General features: G+C 43.7%; 1 pseudogene; it reads left to right on the forward strand.

The window, feature by feature from the left end:
• Positions 1–7,289: 7,289 nt before the first annotated feature.
• On the forward strand, positions 7,290–9,159 carry LOC127347791 (27S pre-rRNA (guanosine(2922)-2'-O)-methyltransferase-like; annotated as a pseudogene).
• The last annotated feature ends 5,428 nt before the right edge of the window (positions 9,160–14,587 follow it).

Below are 14,587 nucleotides of genomic sequence, written 5' to 3' on the forward strand. Positions count from 1 at the left end.
GCGGGCACTATTGGTAATCAATGCATGAGGCTTGCAACTTGTAGGATATAATTTACATAATACATATGCTTTATTACTACCGTTGACAAAAAAATTTCTTGTTTTCAAAATAAAAGCTCTAGCACAAATATAGCAATCGATGCTTCCCTCTGTGAAGGGCCTTTCTTCTACTTTTATGTTGAGTCAGTTTACCTACTTCCTTCCACCTCAAGAAGCAAACACTTGTGTTAACTGTGCATTGATTCCTACATACTTGCATATTGCACTTATTATATTACTTTATGTTGACAATATCCATGAGGTATACATGTTACAAGTTGAAAGCAACCGCTGAAACTTAATCTTCCTTTGTGTTGCTTCAATGCCTTTACTATGAATTTATTGCTTTATGGGTTAACTCTTATGCAAAACTTATTGATGCTTGTCTCGAAAGTACTATTCATGAAAAGTCTTTGCTATATGATTCAATTGTTTAACCATTGTCTTTACCATTGCTTCAAATCGCTGCATTCATTACATGTACTTACAATAGTATTGATCAAGATTATGATGGCATGTCACTTCAGAAATTATCTTTGTTATCGTTTACCTACTCGGGACGAGTAGGAACTAAGCTTGGGGATGCTGATACGTCTCCAACTTATCGATAATTTCTTATGTTGCATGCTTGTTTTATGACAATACCTACATGTTTTATACATACTTTATGTCATATTTATGCATTTTCCAGCACTAACCTATTAACAAGATGCCGAAGAGCCAGTTGCTGTTTTCTGCTGTTTTTGGTTTCAGAAATCCTAGTAAGGAAATATTCTCGGAATTGGACGAAATCAATGCCCAGGATCTTATTTTTCCACGAAGCTTCCAGAAGTTCGGAGGAGATACGAAGTGGGGCGACGAGGCGCCCACACAACAGGGCGGCGCGGCCCAGGTGCAGGCCGCGCGGCCCTGGCGTGTGGGGCCCTCGTGGCGCCCCCTGACCTACCCTTCCGCCTACTTAAGCCTTCGTCGATAATAGTTCCAGTACCAAGAGCCACGATACGGAAAACCTTCTAGAGACGCCGCCGCCACCAATCCCATCTCGGGGGATTCAGGAGATCGCCTCCGGCACCCTGCCGGAGAGGGGAATCATCTCACGGAGGACTCTTCACCGCCATGGTCGCCTCCGGAGTGATGTGTGAGTAGTTCACCCCTGGACTATGGGTCCATAGCAGTAGCTAGATGGTCGTCTTCTCCTAATTGTGCTATCATTGTTGGATCTTGTGAGCTGCCTAACATGATCAAGATCATCTATTTGTAATGCTACATGTTGCGTTTGTTGGGATCCGATGAATAATGAATGCTATGTTATGTTGATTATCAATCTATCATCTATGTGTTGTTTATGATCTTGCATGCTCTCCGTTATTAGTAGAGGCTCTGGCCAAGTCGTTACTTGTAACTCCAAGAGGGAGTATTTATGCTCGATAGTGGGTTCATGCCTCCATTAAATGCAGGACAATGTGATGAAAGTTCTATGGTTGTGGATGTGCTGTTGCCACTAGGGATAAAACATCAATGCTATGTCTAAGGATGTATTTGTTGATTACATTACACACCATACTTAATGCAATTGTCTGTTTGCAACTTAATCTTTGGAGGGTTCGGATGATAACCTGAAGGTGGACTTTTTAGGCATAGATGCATGCTGGATAGCGGTCTATGTACTTTGTCGTAATGCCCAATTAAATCTCACACTACTCATCATAACATGTATGTGCATGGTCATGCTCTCTTTATTTGTCAATTGCCCAACTGTAATTTGTTCACCCAACATGCTATTTATCTTATGGGAGAGACACCACTAGTGAACTGTGGACCCCGGTCCATTCTTTTACATCGAATACAATCTACTGCAATACTCGTTCTACTGTTCTCTGCAAACATCATCATCCACACTATACATCTAAACCTTTGTTACAGCTAGCCGGTGAGATTGACAACCTCACTGTTACGTTGGGCAAAGTACTTTGGTTGTGTTGTGCAGGTTCCACGTTGGCGCCGGAATCCCTGGTGTTGCGCCGCACTACACTCCGCCACCATCAACCTTCAACGTGCTTCTTGGCTCCTACTGGTTCGATAAACCTTGGTTTCTTACTGAGGGAAAACTTGCCGCTGTACGCATCACACCTTCCTCTTGGGGTTCCCAACGGACGCGTGCTGTACGCGTATCAGGACTCCTTGTTGTTTACATAACACACATGTATCAATGTTTCGGTCAATACAATTATAGCATGGTATATAAACATTATCACAAACTCAAAGATATATTATAATAACCATTTTATTATTGCCTCTTGGGCATATCTCCAACATTCCATACCTTTCTTGAGAGGAAATTGATATTTAATATTACCTTCCTTCACATCAATCATAGCACCAACAGTTCGAAGAAAAGGTCTTCCCAATATAATGGGACAAGATGCATTGCATTCAACATCCAAGACAACAAAATCAACGGGGACAAGGTTATTGTTGACCGTAATGCGAACATTATCAACCCTCCCCAAAGGTTTCTTTGTAGAGTTATCAGCAAGATTAACATCCAAATAACAATTTTTCAATGGTGGCAAGTCAAGCATATTATAGATTTTCCTAGGCATAATGGAAATACTTGCACCAAGATCACATAAAGCATTACAATCAAAATCATTGACCTTCATCTTAATGATGGGCTCCCAACCATCCTCTAACTTCCTAGGAATGGAAGCTTCACGATTTAATTTCTCTTCTCTAGCTTTTATGAGAGCATTTGTAATATGTTTCGTAAAGGCCAAATTTATAGCACTAGCATTAGGACTTTTAGCAAGTTTTTGTAAGAACTTTATAACTTCAGAGATGTGACAATCATCAAAATCTAAACCATTATGATCTAAAGCAATGGGATCAATGTCCCCAACATTGGAAAAAATTTCAGCAGTTTTATCACAAGCAGTTTTTGCAGGTTCTGGCAGTTTTGCAGGCTTTGCATTAGAAGTAGAAACATTGCCAACACCAATTATTTTACCATTAGTAGTAGGAGGTGTAGCAACATGTGGAGCATTAGCGTTACTAGTGGTGGTAATAGTCCAAACTTTAGCTACATTGTTATCTTTAGCATTTTTTTCTTTATCCCACCTAGCACGCAATTCGGCCATCAATCTTATATTCTCATTAATTCTAACTTGGATGGCGTTTGCTGTAGCAAATGACTTAATATCTTTATTTTCATTAGGCATAACTTTCGATTTCAAAAGATCAACATCAGCAGCAAGACTATCGACTTTAGAAGCAAGTATATCAATTTTCCCAAGCTTTTCTTCAACAGATTTGTTAAAAGCAGTTTGTGTACTAATAAATTCTTTAAGTATGGCTTCAAGTCCAGGGGGTGTATTCCTATTATTGTTGTAAGAATTCCCATAAGAATTACCATAACCATTACCATTATTATAAGGATATGGCCTATAGTTGTTACTAGAATTATTCCGATAAGCATTGTTGTTGAAATTATTATTTTTTATGAAGTTCACATCAACATGTTCTTCTTGGGCAACCAATGAAGCTAACGGAACATTATTAGGATCAACATTAGTCCTACCATTCACAAGCATAGACATAATAGCATCAATCTTATCACTCAAGGAGGAGGTTTCTTTGACAGAATTTACCTTCTTACCTTGTGGAGCTCTTTCCGTGTGCCATTCAGAGTAATTAATCATCATATTATCAAGAAGCTTTGTTGCGGCGCCTAGAGTGATGTACATAAAAGTACCTCCAGCAACTGAATCCAATAGGTTCCGCGAAGAAAAATGCAGTCCTGCATAAAAGGTTTGGATGATCATCCAAGTAGTCAGTCCATGGGTTGGGCAATTTTTAACCAAGGATTTCATTCTTTCCAATGCTTGGGCAACATGCTCATTATCCAATTGTTTAAAATTCATTATGCTACTTCTCAAAGATATAATTTTAGCAGGAGGATAATATCTACCAATGAAAGCATCCTTACATTTAGTCCATGAATCAATACTATTCTTAGGCAGAGATAGCAACCAATCTTTAGCTCTTCCTCTTAATGAGAAAGGAAACAACTTTAATTTTATAATGTCACCATCTACATCCTTATACTTTTGCATTTCACATAATTCAACAAAATTATTAAGATGGGCAGCAGCATCATCAGAACTAACACCAGAAAATTGCTCTCTCATAAAAAGATTCAGTAAATCAGGTTTAATTTCAAAGAATTCTGCTGTAGTAGCAGGTGCAGCAATAGGTGTGCATAAGAAATCATTATTATTTGTGTTTGTGAAGTCACACAACTTAGTATTTTCAGGAGTACCCATTTTAGCAATAGTAAATAAAGTAAACTAGATAAAGTATATGCAAGTAGATAATTTTTTTGTGTTTCTAATATGGAGACTGCAAACAAGATAGTAAATAAAGTAAAGCTAGCAACTAATTTTTTTGTGTTTTTGATATAGTGCAGCAAACAAAGTAGTAAATAAAATAAAGCAAGACAAAAACAAAGTAAAGAGATTGGAAGTGGAGACTCCCCTTGCAGCGTGTCTTGATCTCCCCGGCAACGGCGCCAGAAAAAGTGTTGCTGGTGCGCAGTTGACGTGGGAGTTAGAAAACTTTGTGGTATAACTTTTCTTCAGTTCCCCGGCAACGGCGCCAGAAAAAGCTTTGCTTCTTGTGACGGTAAAGCACACGTCCGTTGGGAACCCCAAGAGGAAGGTATGATGCGTACAGCGGCAAGTTTTTCCCTCAGTAAGAAACCAAGGTTTATCGAACCAGTAGGAGCCAAGAAGCACGTTGAAGGTTGATGGCGGCGGAGTGTAGTGCGGCGCAACACCAGGGATTCCGGCGCCAACGTGGAACCTGCACAACACAACCAAAGTACTTTGCCCCAACTTAACAGTGAGGTTGTCAATCTCACCGGCTTGCTGTAACAAAGGATTAGATGTATAGTGTGGATGATGATGTTTGCAGAGAACAGTAGAACGAGTATTGCAGTAGATTGTATTCAATGTAAAGAATGGACCGGGGGTCCACAGTTCACTAGTGGTGTCTCTCCCATAAGATAAATAGCATGTTGGGTGAACAAATTACAGTTGGGCAATTGACAAATAAAGATAGCATGACAATGCACATACATGTTATGATGAGTAGTGTGAAATTTAATTGGGCATTACGACAAAGTACATAGACCGCTATCCAGCATGCATCTATGCCTAAAAAGTCCACCTTCAGGTTATCATCCGAACCCCTTCCAGTATTAAGTTGCAAACAACAGACAATTGCATTAAGTATGGTGCGTAATGTAATCAACAAATACATCCTTAGACATAGCATTGATGTTTTATCCCTAGTGGCAACAGCACATCCACAACCTTAGAACTTTCTGTCACTGTCCCAGATTTAATGGAGGCATGAACCCACTATCGAGCATAAATACTCCCTCTTGGAGTTACAAGTAACGACTTGGCCAGAGCCTCTACTAATAACGGAGAGCATGCAAGATCATAAACAACACATAGATGATAGATTGATAATAAACATAACATAGCATTCATTATTCATCGGATCCCAACAAACGCAACATGTAGCATTACAAATAGATGATCTTGATCATGTTAGGCAGCTCACAAGATCCAACAATGATAGCACAATTAGGAGAAGACGGCCATCTAGCTACTGCTATGGACCCATAGTCCAGGGGTGAACTACTCACACATCACTCCGGAGGCGACCATGGCGGTGAAGAATCCTCCGGGATACGATTCCCCTCTCCGGCAGGGTGCCGGAGGCGATCTCCTGAATCCCCCGAGATGGGATTGGCGGCGGCGGCGTCTCTGGAAGGTTTTCCGTATCGTGGCTCTCGGTACTGGAGTTATTATCGACGAAGGCTTAAGTAGGCGAAAGGGCGGAGTCAGAGGGCTGACGAGGGGGCCACACGCGAGGGCCGCGCGGGCCCCCCTTGGGCCGCGCCGCCCTAGTGTGGCGGCACCTCGTCGCCCCACTTCGTTTCCCTTTCGGTGTTCTGGAAGCTTCGTGGAAAAATAAGCCCCTGGGCGTTGATTTCGTCCAATTCCGAGAATATTTCCTTACTAGGATTTCTGAAACCAAAAACAGCAGAAAACAGCAACTGGCTCTTCGGCATCTTGTTAATAGGTTAGTGCCGGAAAATGCATAAATATGGCATAAAGTATGTATAAAACATGTGAGTATCATCAATAAAGTAGCATGGAACATAAGAAATTATAGATACATTTGAGACGTATCAGGTACTAGTGGGAGCATATCATCAGTGTGCTCTATCAAATTATCTTGGATGAAAAAGAACCAAGTCGTATTGGTTTAAGCTTCAGCCTTGGTTGGTACACTCACGTTTAAGCTTGAGTACATTCATCGAGTCCACGAAGCAACAAGTTAAATTAAAAACTCGAGTAGAGGGATCACAAGGGCAGTTCCAGCTATGGCACAAGACAGGAAAACTTGAGGGAATTTGTAGAGCTCAAGACAAACAATGTCTGCTGATGCATAAGACATGAGATCGAGGTTTAAACTGGACAAGGCCAATTCCAGGTCACAACTATAGTGGTATGCACAAGAAAATCTTGGGAAGTCTTACCTGCACATTGTCTTGGTCGGTGCGGACTAGGCAGACCTTGCTGCTCCCTGGCTTGAAACTCCACTCGCCGGCCTTGGAGACGTCCCTGGCCAGCAGCAGGTCGGGTTGTACCATGGCTGGCAGCCACCGGAGCCGGAAGGGAGCAGCGTCGGTAGTGGAGTGGGCAGGGCCAGACTGCAACATCGTCCCGAGGGTCCCTGCACGTACACAGCACAAGAGAAGAAATTGGTCAAATTTGTACAACAGCTCAACACAAACAGGCTCTCACGGATATTAATATCCAAGTAAGTAGTATATTATATCCTCTCACGAATAAGAAGAAGCAAGCTAGTGTTGTATAGTAGTACATGTAAAGAAGCACTCATGGATGAAACATGAGAGAGGGCAGCATTTGGGTCCCTGGATTCAAGATGGCACCGCAGCAAGCAAGCAAGTACCCAAAAAAAAGAGTGTTGTCTTTTAACAAGACTCTCCTGGCAGAATCGTCCAAGGGGAGTGTGTGAAGAGAGAGTGGAGAGGAGAGGAGGAATTGGTCACCGTGGCAGTGTTGGTTGAGGAGGCGGGCCAGCATCTTCTTGTCGCGGATCTCGCGGGCGGGAAGAACTTGGCTGCTGCATCCGGATCCTGCTGCGTGCGGATGGCGCGACGCGGCGAGGCAAGGCAAGCCGACGGACGGAGCGCCGCACACGCACTCCGGCGAGGGAGCGAGGCCGCCTCGACTGCGACGGCGCCGCCGCTAGAGAGGGAGGGTGGGGGTTAGCTAGGGTTTCGTGGGTTGGGAGGAATCCGTTCGGTGGAAATGGGGATGGTTTGGTGGTGCGCGTTTAGGCGTGGGGAGGTGAGAGAAGAAGGAGGCGCGACGCGACTCGGCCGGTCGATCGCTGAGTGATCGACTCCCCTGACGTGTCAGCTCCCGGCACGGCGTGCACGTCGCTGAAGGTGGACTTGGCTGATGCAGAATCGTCAAACTACGGTCAAAGTACACACACTCCCGAGCTAGCAAGTGGTTTTCCTTTGATGAGGCGCGACTCGGCCGACCGACCGACCGACCGCTCTCACCTTTGATTTGACTCGGCGCGTATAAACTTCAAGGGTTTTCCTTTTTTTTCCTCTTTGGGGGTAAAACTTCTAAACAGAACGAATCAGTCGAATCAGAAACGGGTTCTCCTCTCGGCGGCCGTCCGCCTGGCCACCACCTTCCTCGCCCCCAGGGGCGCCTTCGTCACCAAGGTCTTCAGGTCCCAGGATTTCAACGCCATCCTATTCTGTCTCCGGCAGCTCTTCGACAAGGTCGAGGTGCACAAACCTGCAGCGACCCACGGCTCCTCCGCTGAAATCTACATCGTCTGCCTAAAATACAAAGCCCCCGCGAGGATTCATCCGGAGCTTCTCGATATCAAGCACCTGTTCAGCGTGGATTCAGACAAGGAATTGCCCATCATCGATGTGCTTAGCTCTAACAAGTCCAAGAAAAGACCTTCTGCTGGGTATGAACCTGGAGTCACGGTGCTGAGGAACGTTGGTCTCGCGTCAGATTTCATATCGTCGGATGCCCAGACACCGCAGGAATTTCTTGGGCTCTTGTACTGAAATTTCATTTGATGATCCTGCATCTCTGCCTATCAAGAATCACGAGCTTACTACGGTTGAGGTGAGATTCATCTGCGAGGATTTACGGGTGCTGGATAAAAATAGTTGCAAGCATATCTTGAGGTGGCGCGCACGCCTCAGGAAATCACTCTCGTCGTCATCTTCACAAGTTACACTTACGCCAAAGGCTGATGGTACTGCGACCGACGCCAAGGTAAAAGACGACGATCAACTCTTGCAGGAGATGGAGGAATTGGTGACTGCCATTGACAGAAAGCAAACGGGAGAGAAGAAGCGGCAGTCAAGGCGTTGTGCCAAGGATAAAGCACGCAAGGCCACGGGAGTGCAAATTGATGATGCGACAGAAGATAACGATGCTCAGCTGGACAAAATGCTCGATGAAGCTTACGAGCGTTATGTGACAAAAAAGGTTGGAAAGGTAAAACAAGAATGCAAACGTGCCAAGCGGACCAATCTTGATGCTGATGCAGATTTATCAGAGGGACGTGAAGATGATGGTCACGGCATTGGCACTGATCAAGGTTCGGATGAAGATCAAGATCAAGAGACCATTGGCGGAGCCACGGCCCGGCATGCCCGGGCAGCTGCCCGGGCTAAGCTGCTCAATTCCCTTGAAGCCTTACCAGGGAGTGAGACTTTAAGCTAGACTTTATATGGGCAAGCCACTGCAAGAGACCAAACTCCCTTTTATTATGTTAGATACACAGAAGCCAACAAAGGAGTAGATTGCAAAGCAGTGCTTCAATCAGGATCTGATCACAAAATCAAGAACTAGCCTAGTTGAGCAGAGTGGAAGTGAAGATGGAAGAGACAAGTCACCTAAGAATTCAAAAAAGATGATGGATTCAGGAAGGAGGAGAAACTGGCTAAAGCTCAGCGCTGGAGTCCTGCATTGAGTCAAGTTAGTTTAACATGGTATGGATAAGTAGATAGGCATATCTCATGCTGAATTTCTTCTGTTGGATAGTAGGGCTCCGTACTGCTGAGTTTTTGTTATTCGTTTACTTTTATGAGGGATTTTACATTTGTCTGAATAGTTCTGTAAGTTGAGTTATTTTTCTATGGGCGCTTAGTGGACGATAATTTATGTTTCATTATCTGTTTGTGGTGTGCATCAAAAAAAAAAACAGAAACGGATGTAGTACAGTCGAAATGTTGGGTTGGGGGACTAAAGCCTATTGTGTTTCCCAATGTTATTTCTTTTCCAGAAGTTATAACATCACACTTTTGACAGAAAACAGTTAGGTGATTGCATATATCCATAAAAACGAGAAAATGGCTAAAGCTCAGAGCATGGGTCCTGCATTGAGTCAAGTTAGTTTAACATGGTATGAATCAGTAGATAGGCATATCTCATGCTGAATTTCTTCTGTTTTGGATAGTAGATTTGTACTGCTGAATTTTTGTTATACGTTTACTCTTATGAGCGATTTTACATTTGTCTCTAAAGTTCTGTAAGTTGAGCTATTTTTCTATGGACGATTAGTAGACAATAATTTTTTTTTGCATGGTCTGTTTGTGGTGAATACCTCAGAAAAAAATTCAGAAGCGGGTGTAGTACAGTCTCAATGTTGGGTTGGGAGAGTACAGCCTCTTGTGTTTTCCAATTGTTATTTCTTTTCCAGATGTTACAACGGTATACTTTTGAAAGAAAACAGTAGGTGATTGACCTACTGCATATATTCATAAAAAGGAATTGTGTGTCTGTCTAAACTGCACTCTTCTGTGAAATTGTATCTTCTTTTGTGTAGCTAAACTTTTGAAAGTTCGGCTCTGATTCCACAAATTTGCAGTCACTTTGTGTCCCAAATTGTATCTATCCTAAACTTTTGGTCCTTCAAATGAAGAAAAGGTTGTCCATCATTTTTTTCACAGCAGATTTTGTTCATAATTACTAGGATTTCCCTAGAACGTACTACAGTACTAATCTGGCAAACCAGATCCTTTGTTACTTGACGTTAAGATCGCTTGGCGGTTAGCCATTAGAGCAGATTGTAGAGCAATGGTTCATAGAAGCAGGAACTGGCCTAGCTGAGCAGAATTACAGTAAAGATGAAAGAGAGAAGCCGCGTAAGAATTATAAAAAGGAGCTGGGTTCCGAAAAGATGGAGAAGCCGGCTAAAGCTCTGTGCTTGAGTCCTGCATCGAGTCTAAATAGCTTAACTCCTTGATTTTTTTAATAAAAAATAGCTTAACTGGGCATGCGTGTTTGATAGTAGCTTTCTACTGCTGAACTTTTGTCTCTTCAACTAGCCAGCAAGTCAGATAACTAACGTTTTGTTATACGTTGCTGTTAGCGATTTCACATCTGTCATAGAAGTTCTACAAGTTGAGTTATTTTATGATACATCTGTCATAGAACGTTGGTCTGGCGTTAGATTTCATATGATCCGAGGCTCAGACACCGCAGGAATTTCTTGGTTCTTGTACTGAGATTTCATTCGGTGATCCTGCATCTCTGCCGGAATCAGCGGGATGACGAGCTCGTCGGGGATGGAGATGTCCCGCGATTCCGTTGATTTCGAGCACCTCGGCTCGCGCTGTTTGGCGAGGACGAAGAGAACGAAGCGACGGAGCTCGTGGGCGTCTCGGCAGCGATAACGGTGGCGGTGGACGGCGAGCTCATCGGGGATCCTGCGCGCAAGGGTTCGGCAACTGGCAGAGAAATGGTTGTCCCGGTTCGCAGAATGAACCAGGAGGATGAAGTGGCAGCTTATATACCAAAGGACTCCGGTTGGCACCACTAACCGGACTTTAGTTCCGGTTGGAACCACTAACCATGACTAAAGGTCTAGCCTATAGTCCCGGTTGGTGGCTGCAATTGGGATTAAAGACATTTTCGGCCACCGCTTAATTTCACGCGCGTAACGCACCTTTAGTACCGGTTGGTTGGCGCAACCGGGACTAAATGTCCTTTTTTAGGGTTTCTGTTTTCCAACCTTTTACATATTTGATAAGTGTTTAAATATGAATTTAAATAACTATTGAACACTTTCTAATCTGACAAAACTTTCAACATGAAAAGTGTTTGAATTTGGAAAAGTAATCCAAAATCATTTTCTGTTTTCTAAAATAAATGTTGTAACTAGCCAAACTATTAACCATTTTGCCATTTTTAATTAAAAATGCATTAACTCATGTGTACGGGAAGGATGGCTTCATAGTGGATGATTCCGATGAAGATGATGAGTAGGAAGAAGAGGAAGCCAGAGCTGGTGGTGAGCAGAGGATGGACAAAATGAGTGCGACAAGAATGGCTTCATAGTGGATGATGCCGATGAAGATGAGGAGCAGGAAGAAGAGGAAGCCAGAGCTGGTGGTGAGCAGAGGAGGGACAAATGAGTACGAGAAGAATGCTTGAACCTGGAGCAGACATCGTCTTCCCCGTGCTCCTCCTCCGCTCCCTCTTTCTACTCGTCGTACTCAATCTCGTCACCCCGCCTCCTCGCGCCGGTGTAGCAGGAGCCCATGGAGTGCCCTCGCAGGCGTACGGGCAACGGCGTCATTCGCGCACCTTCTCTTCCCCGCGGCCGCCTCCATCTCGCCAAGCCGAAGCACGAGGCGACGGACTGGACGCCGCCGCCAGGGTACAAGTCGACGACCCTCCAGTTAAAGGTGGAGGAGGACCTGGAAGAGTTCCCGGCTCAGTGGATCACCAAGCATGCCTCGCTCGAGGAGACGGACGAGTTCCTTGAGCAGTGGTCGGCGACGGGGCACCGCCGCAAGGAAGCCGGGCGTAGATACCGCCTAGGCTTGTTCATTGACCTAGAGGACGGCGACGCCGGCATGTTGAGCAGGCCGCGTAAACGCGGCGACGCCGGCCAGGGTTGTAGCGGTAGCTAGTACGCTCCGCTGAAGCAAGAGCCCGACGAGGAGGACTATGTGGCGGCGATGTACCGGTGCCTAGGCCTTGGCCGTGGGCGCCATTAGATTTAGGGTTTTTTTAAAAAAAATATGGCTGACTATATGCAATCCCCGAATTATCTATAGAATCGTTTGTTTTTATCACATTCTAATTTTGAACTTTTCTTGGGAAGGGCACGGCTTGGAGTTATCCGCCCCCATCATAATTTTGGCACCGGCGGCACCTCGATACGACCCAAGATACGGCTACGCCAGATGCCGCATGGAAGGTAAGAGTGGAGAGATGCCCTCACGTACTGCATATCTACTTGGTCTAGCTCAATGCACTTGGACGAGAGCTAGCTGAGCAAGTACACTAGTACTCGAAATATCGACTTTTTTTCTTCTTTAAGCTAGTTGCTTCCAGCATTGTTTTATGAGAGATAAAACTAACTTAAACTAATTAGTCGTGATGGCAGTGTTAAAGGATTTTCTTCAAGACAAGAAATCGTTTTAGCTAAGATAAATTAACCAGCCTAAATATAAACTAAGGAGTGAAAGAAAAATTGGCATGCACTCTCCTCTGTTTGGACACCGGAATATAAACGATTCTATGGAGTAAAATTGGGAAATGCTGAAACGGGGACATTGTTCTATATCCACAAAAAACTTGGTGGGTAAACGTCGGTAATCGTGTGAATGCCAAGAATAGACAGGAAAGTCAGGCGTCAAAAGTGCAAGTCGGTGCACCATGAAGAACATACTCCCCGAGGTCTTTCAAACGCCTCTAGAATTGCCTTAATTGGATCTCATATGTAGAAGTTAGGGCTTGCGGAAAAAGATATTAATGGAAATCTTCAAACACCTAGGATCCTACTGCTCCACCACGATAGCAAGACGACACATGAAATGATAGTTAACAACTACAATTCACTTGAAAGGATGAATGCAACGGCGGAATTAAGATTATGATTAATAGATATAGTACTCAGATCAGCTAATGGGTGTTCTCATCCATTCAACTAAACGAAAAAATGAATTGTCTCGTCGATGCTGACCGGTAGACTGCAGGTTTTGTCGATGGTGCCCTAGTGTCCGTTGTTCTAAGTCTCGCTCGCACGTCATGTCAGCCTAGAGAACTATAGACTTTCGCCGAGACAAGCACATACCAAGTCTATCTAGATTGTTGTTGCTGATGCTTTTGACTAACAATGTTGGTGGAATCAATATGTCTATGGCTCACGCCATAGGCCCACGAATCTGTCAATCAGTTCAATCACCGAGAAATATTGTTCTCCTATGTCAAGGCATGCATGGATCACAAATGGATCATGACTCATGATGCCATGCATGTATAGGACAAAAGTCCTCACGTGCCAAATAATCAGGGGGTGCGACTGCTTGTTTACTTGGGCAGGAGTTAGCTACTCCGTACTATAGTACTAGCTACGCGTGTCCCAGAGCACATCCAGTCACAGACTTATTGGTTAAACAAAAAGTCCCAGACTAGCTAGCTAGCTTCATTTTCTTTTCAATCTATTTGGGCTAGCTAGCTGGATCACGTGAATGCATGTGCCGGTCCAACTGATGGCCACTTCATCACAGGCCCGTTATTCTGATCGATCCTAGCCCATTTGGGGGTATCAGAAAAAATCGGCAATACCTATCCTTATTTTTGGCTAATTAGGTGACAATTCAAACAGTAAAAATAAATAAAAGTGCAAGAGCACACAACCCAACTCCATCGCAAATCAACAAAATAGACAGTTATTACCTAAAAAAAGACAGTTACAGTCTGGAGCATTCCAAGAAACATCGACTACCACCCAACATTCCAGATTTCAAGTCAAAAATAGCAAACCACAACCAATACAACCCAGGCGTTCAAACCAAACAGTAGTTCCGCTTTCACTTGTTGTTCTTCCACCCTCCGGTCATGCATCAGACCATCAGCCTTCTATGCTCCCAGCCATCTGAGACTTGCAATTGACAAATATCATAAATCAGTCCAGGAAAGGAATTTATTTGATCACAGGTGCAATCAGCTCAAAGCAAGCAAGGTAGATCATAGATTATCAGTTCAAAGAAAGCAAGCAAACATGTATACAAGCATTCAATGGCAAAGCAGATAAAAGTAGAAAAAAAGATAGAGATGTTTCTGAAGTCTTGTAAGTATCTCCACAAGTATTAGCTTGATGCTTACCAACAAATGTGTAAGCTTATACTCAAACTGAGTCTGAACCAAGAAATTGCAGAATATCTAGAACAGCTCATGAATGAAGAGCCAAGTACAACAGCTTATCAAATATCAAACTCTACGTGTGAAGGCTAAAAGACAATTTACTATCATATCAATTCAACTTTATATTTTCAGTGGAGAGCACAAATATCGGGTACATATGATGCAACCAGAACACCTCTGGATGGTTGACTGGAGATGGAACACCATCACATCACAGCAAAGTTGTAAACAATATGGAA

The sequence above is a fragment of the Lolium perenne genome, chromosome 4 (assembly GCF_019359855.2).
Source record: "Lolium perenne isolate Kyuss_39 chromosome 4, Kyuss_2.0, whole genome shotgun sequence".
NCBI classification, from domain to species: Eukaryota; Viridiplantae; Streptophyta; class Magnoliopsida; order Poales; family Poaceae; genus Lolium; species Lolium perenne.